Raw genomic sequence first — 6,595 nt, 5'->3', positions numbered from 1 at the left:
CTGAACACTGAGGTAATTGGAACTGTCCTGGGCTATACGGATGCGGGGCCAAGAGCTTATATGGCTGAGAAGTTGGACTCCCAGGTTGGGGTCACGTACAAAATCGTCCTGCAACATATTTGTAAAAATTTATCTGGCTTGGACGGCACCATTCTGACCCCTCAAAGTGGTTCCCATAACAGAGTAACCTTTTCTGACTCTCTCATACATTTTGCTCTTGTTACATCTACTCCTATATCATTTGGTTACCTTATGATCAGACACATGTGGGAATCAGTTAAGAGCACCAAAAAGGAGAATCTACCTTATGGCTTGTTTTTAACAAGTATTTTTAAATATTTTAAAATTGATCTCCTAAATGAAGCTGTAGAAAATAAGGTATCTATGATCAAAGGAGGAGGAGCTGTGAAGGGAACAAAAGGGAAGAAATCTGTAGCCTCGAATAGTGACTTTGAGAGTCGGCCTAAGTCTTCCAAGGCAACAAAATCAATCAAAGAAATCCTCACTGAATTCTCAAACATGTCGGAGCTGATGGTACAATCCCATAAGGCGGCCCGCAAGCTAGCCTATGAGAATGAGAGGGCTTGGATGAGGTGCAAGGATAGAGTGAGTCTGATGTTACAAAGCTTTGAGGAAGAGTTGGGTGCTGCTAATGAAGAAGAGGCTGAGGAACCTGAGTTTCATTTATCTGATGATTAATCCCTGTTTCTTTTCTGTTTATTGATATTTGGCTTATGACGGCTCAATCTGAAATTGTAGTAGTTTATTTTGGTACTATAGATATTTGTCACTGTGAAACACTCTTGACACTTTGGGTATATTTTGGATATTTTGTTCTATATGTCATCTTTTGCAGGTGCCCCTTGATACCAAAAGGGAGAGAAATGCTGGAAAATTGAAATTAACATAATATAACAGGGGATGAAATCCTTTGTGGATTCATGATCTTACTTGTTTCAAGTTTCAATATCTTGTTGTGATGATATGTTTGATGATGCAGCTGTTCTATCTTGATTGCTGCTGCTTGATGTTTGTAATTTATTTTGACTTATCTTGGTAAAATGTTTGTTTGCTGCGTTTGTAATGCATTTAATTTACCTTGATAAAATGTTTGCTGTTTTGAATTTATTTTTGGCAGTTCCTTTAAGCTGTGACATGAAAAATCTGAATAGTTGCTATGGTTTGAGATGATCATGCTTGATTAGAAATATTTTTCTTGCTATGATTAATTTGCTCTGATTTGTTAATTGAAAAATAGTTTCAAAATAGCTTGAAAAGCAGTTTTAGGAAACATCAATCTTTGTTTGTACCAAATTGTTTTTGTATGCGCTTGAGCAGAAAAATCACTTTTATGATAACAAAAGAGTTTTGTTTGTCATCCAAATCTGCTCATAAATTAAGCATTCAACATCTCAAAAATTAATATATTGAATAACATAGTTGCCTAAGCTTGATTTCTAAAGTTACAGGTATAAAGCTTCCCTTGGTAAAATAGTATACATTAAGGGGGAGCCTTGTAACATTTGAAAAGGGAAGAAATACTAATCTGCAAAGGGAGTATTCTATACTCTAATCTTTAATTTCTTTCTATTTCAATTTTAATAATGTTTGTCATGAAGGGGGAGATTGATGAGTTTGGAAAACTCTAAATTAACATTTGTGATAACTAAACATTATTAATTGCAAAAATATTAATTCATATATGTTGATTAAATTAATTTTTGCTATGCAGGTTCTGTTTAGGCCGAAAATAAAGGAAAACTGTTGCAAACCCATATATGCATCTTACCTTCAGCCTTGATGTTAAATATGATTATGTTGGCTGAATTATTTTATTGGGCCAGTTTGACTTATTACTGCAAGCCCAATGTGCTTTTAAGTATCTAGCTCTGTTTAAAGTATGGTATATTAAGTGGTAGACGCAATTTGTGATTAATTGGACGAGAACCATGTTGGACTAAGCCCAAAATTAAATTGCTTGAAGGCAAGCTTGCATGGTCCGAATCAAATTAAGAAAGAAAGCAAATGTTTTGTTTCAATGCTTCCAACGGATCCCATTTCTTACTTTGAGATGGATTTCAAAATTTAATTTGCTAGCATTGGAAACATAAATGAGAGAGAGAAAGTGATGTGATGGCTTTAATGTAGCTTACACGCTACTACACAAAAGCATGGGGAGTTGATCTTAATTAATTTATTTGTGATAACACTCATTACTCATAGCTTTGTCTTTTCTTTCTTCTCTCTCTACTCTTTCTTTTTTTTCGGTCATACCACAGCAGCAACCATGGAAGCTAAAGCTAGCCACCGAAAAGAAGAAGAAGCACGCTACAAGACCATCACAATGATGACAAGAAAAACAAAACTAAAAGTATGCTGTGGCTAAGATTCTCATCACTTATGGTAAGATTTGGTGAAGAGATCTTGCCTTCTCCATACCAAAAATGGAAGAGAAGATTTTGGTCAGAGAAGAAGATCATTGGAAGGATGACTTGTCTCTGATTCTGCTCAACCACCACAGAAGGTAGCTACAGTGGCTACGTGATGGAAGGGGCAGTGATTGGAGCAGATGAAGTTATCATCAAGCATGCATCAAGGGCTAGAAGTTCATCTTGGAGAGCAAGACAAGATGGAAGGCTCAGATTGATGATTGTTAGTGACCAAGGAATGACTAGAGGTAATTGCATGTTGGGTTTTGCATGTGTTATCTCTTCTCTCTTTCTGGCTGAACTGGTTCTGTTTTGAAAAAGAAGAAGATTAGCTTGGTTTGTTTGGTTTTCAACCTTTGAGGCTTCTCCCTATAAGTAAGGGTGAACAGTCAGGGTTTGATTCAAGGATAAAGGAGTGAGAATGCAAGGCACAGTGTTCTCATAGTTACCTAAGCTAACAGAATTTCTTCTCCTTCAATATTTTTTGTTTTGTATTTTTCTGTTTAATTTTGTCTGTCTTGAGTCTCATGGAAAAAAGGCAAACAATGAGGTTTGTAAAGAAAAAGCCATAGAGCGGAAAAAGGCAGAGAGTGCAAAATTAAAAGAAAAAGCCATAGATGTCCTTAGAGGTCCTTTGTACATCTATATTATGTTTCATGAATCTGTGAGAATCTCCTTGCGAGTTGGGTTAGCACTTAGCAGTTGAAAGCTTGGCAGTAACCAAGTCAAGTTCAGGATTGGGGTTTTAGATTCTGGACTTGTCCCGGATAGGAAGGGTAGTTCCTAGGGAGAATTGGTGTTTGTAATCAAAGATGATTATAGTGAAATTTCATCATTGTTGTGATGGAGACTGGATGTAGGCTGCACTGTACTTAGCAGCTGAACCAAGATATATCTTGGTGTAATTCTTCCTCTCTTCTACTACATTTCTGTTTCTGCTGCCCAAGAGATAAAATTGAAAAATATCTCGTGCTGGTCGACGAGACAAAAAGAATAGTCTTATGGCTGGATACGAGACAAAAGAAAAAGTCTCGTGACCGGGTATGAGATAAAAAGGCAAAAAGTCTTCAGCCTTCTCTTAGTCACTGAAAACCATCATAAATCAAATGGGCATGTAAAACTATGTGTTAATATCAATGCCCCTGTGCATACTGCATAATCCAAAATTCCAAATTCTGTTGTGCTTCAAAAATACTTCTAGAATTTCATGAGAAATAGCACTTGACATGTAAAATTATGTATCAATATGAGATATTTTTACGCATATTTCATATTTCAAAATACCTACTGTGCTTCAAAAATATCTTTATTATTTCATAAAGAATGACGTGTCCTACAAGAGCACGTGTCAGAAGAAGCAGGTATCTGTGGGTGTGTCAAATTCCAATCTCTATCTCTGTACAGTCAGTTGTTACGTCATATCCATCATCAGTATGCATAGTCCAATAATATACTTTGAGCCTTTTTATTTGCATATGTTGTAATGGAAGAGACAACAATAATATATAGAAGAAGAAATCTTGGAACAATAGTTGAGCTACATTTCTTTCACTGCGGCCGACAAGTGTGGCAAGTCAATTGTTTTACATTTTTTTGCTTTTCCTTAAAGTAGCAACATTGTTGTCTTAATTCTTGACCCTTAAGCTTCTTTACCAACTATCATTCTAACAACATTTTTTTTCTTCCAACTCAACTCTCTGCTGAAAAGTAGTCACGCTTGTGTGGAGAAGGCAAAACATCACTTGTCCTATGTTGTTTTGAGGCGAAATTTTGTCCATTAATTCTAAAACGTGCTCCTATTGGTTATAGTCAAAATGGTCCACATGTTTGTCAATTTGTATAGTGAAAATTTTTCTATTTGTTGTCCAATTTTCATATTCCAAAATTTTCCTACTCTATAACTGTATAACATATGTATCCAATTGGTTACACGTTTTTTATTTTGTTACAACTTGTAACTTATAGAAGTTTTAGATTATTACTATTTAAATTAGATACATTTATAAATAAATGCGTAGTTATCAATTATGTTATGTGTATATAAAAAATTAGTTATTAAATCAATTATTTATGTAAATAGTATAGGTTAAAATATAAGATATAAATTAAAAATATATAAAATATCATACATCATTTCAATTAACAGATTTTTTTTTATCAAAGATAAGATACTCGAACTCGTAACCTCTTAATTGAGTATAGAGAGATTATGCCATTTGAGTTATAACTCATTGAGATATAGCTCAAATGACATAGTCTCCCTATACTCAATTAAGAGGTTGCGGGTTCGAGTCTCCTATCTTTGGTAAAAAAAATAGATTTTTTTAAATAAATAAAAATCTTTTATTTATAAAATATATAATTTATAATATTTTTATGAAAATTCATCTTATCTGTTATCTCGTTTATAGTATAAAAAAAATAAGAATATAAGTATTTTATTTACAATGTTCTATAAACGAGATAAGACAAAATACAATGTGATTGTATCAGATTTGTACACTTAGGCTGGAAGTGAGTCCAGTTAGACCAAGTTCAAGCTCGGCTCACGAAAATTAAGCTTAGTTCACGGTTCGACTCATCAACAATTGAGCATATTTCGTAAGCTCAAGTTTGACTCAACAAAAACTCATGAGCGGGCTCGAGTTCACGAACTGGCTCAAATAATAAAAACATAATCTATAATTCTATTTCAATAAATTATAACTTATATATGTTAGAATATAATTATGATTAATTAGGATCGATTAGAATTATATATATATTTTTAATAAGGTCATAAACATTAACATGAGCAAACAAAGAAGGAACCGGACCTCGGGGTCTGTACTCTGTACAAGGAACTGAAGGATTAAATTTAGTTCATTAACCTAAGCTTTTGCATTTTGCCTTCTCTGATCCATCGCCCTTTTCCTTCAACATCTTTCTCTTAACTTATCCCAATAATAAAACATCTTCTATATGTGAATCCAAGATGCTCTAGACATGGACTTTATAATAACCATGAGAGACATAATGTCTATCAAGCAACACTTATGATGCTATCTCCGTTATTTAAACTCGGAATCGAATGGAAAGCCGAATGTCTTGATGGAGTCTGTCTTTGATCAGATGTGAAGGATAGTCCCAGGGACAATGTTGGCAAGTTGAGGGGCGAATTAGAGCCGGAGGGAACATCAGACACGGTGCATGTTTTAGGATTTGAAGCAACAGGAATCGGATGGAGTAGCTTGGTTTGCACATTAAGCTCCATGTTTGCCTGTCTTAGAGTTAGTTCATCCATTGGATTCCCAGCTTCGACTGATCACACCTGGACCAACCCCCAACGGATACACCGGCACCATCGGAAATCCATTGGTGTTGCTATTCTCAGGAGCTGCAGGGCACAGAGGCTGTGAATGAGGCACACTGTCTCCGTTCTGGATCTGTTCTTCCTCCATTGGAATCGAAGGGACCGAATCGGTGGTGATGTCAAAGAGGCTGGATCTACGGCGACAGCGGTTGAGATTGCTCCGGCGGAGGAAGTACTTCTGAGCATGGCTGGCGACCTGCGTGGGCGTCCGAGTCTTGACGTAGTTCCTAGAGATCCCTCTCCAATCACCTTTCCCTACCTTCTGCAATCCCACCAGGAACAACTTGTGCTCTTCCTCCGTCCACTGAACACCTCGCTTGCGCTCGCGCTCGCGGTTCTTGCCGAAGTTGTGAGGAGCGTCTTTGTTGTTGTTGGAGTCATCTTGAGGATGCACGTACTGCGACAGATTGTTCATACTGAAGCTTTTCCTCATGGAGTCCACCACCACCCTAATGCCGAATAGCATAATCTTGACGGCAGTGGGGGAGTCACCGTCGCCGGAGATGGAAGAGTCTGCGGCGGCGGCAAAGGTGCTACACATCTTCTTCGATCGAGCTAATTGAGTTGGACTCGAGGTGGAATCGGAGCTTCGGTACTTGACGAGTCAGTGACTCGGTGGAGAGAGAATATAAATAGGATCAATTACAATTATTTTTTTTGGAAAAAGAATTTGTATATTATTGAGTATATTTAAGTTATGTAGAATGATATAATATAGAAGGGTATTTATAGGGGTTAAGAGAATCGTAATAATAAAGACGTAATATTTTATAAAAAATATTCAGATATATTAAATAATTCTAATTGATCCTAA

General features: G+C 36.2%; 1 pseudogene; it reads right to left on the bottom strand.

Moving 5' to 3' along the window:
• Nucleotides 1-5,156: 5,156 nt before the first annotated feature.
• On the bottom strand, nt 5,157-6,387 carry LOC112770686 (transcription factor MYB1R1-like; annotated as a pseudogene).
• Between the last annotated feature and the right edge of the window lie 208 nt (nt 6,388-6,595).

This window comes from Arachis hypogaea, chromosome 18 (assembly GCF_003086295.3).
Source record: "Arachis hypogaea cultivar Tifrunner chromosome 18, arahy.Tifrunner.gnm2.J5K5, whole genome shotgun sequence".
NCBI lineage: Eukaryota > Viridiplantae > Streptophyta > Magnoliopsida > Fabales > Fabaceae > Arachis > Arachis hypogaea.
Note: the sequence above shows the minus strand (reverse complement) of the source record. Positions and strands in the feature narration are given on the sequence as shown.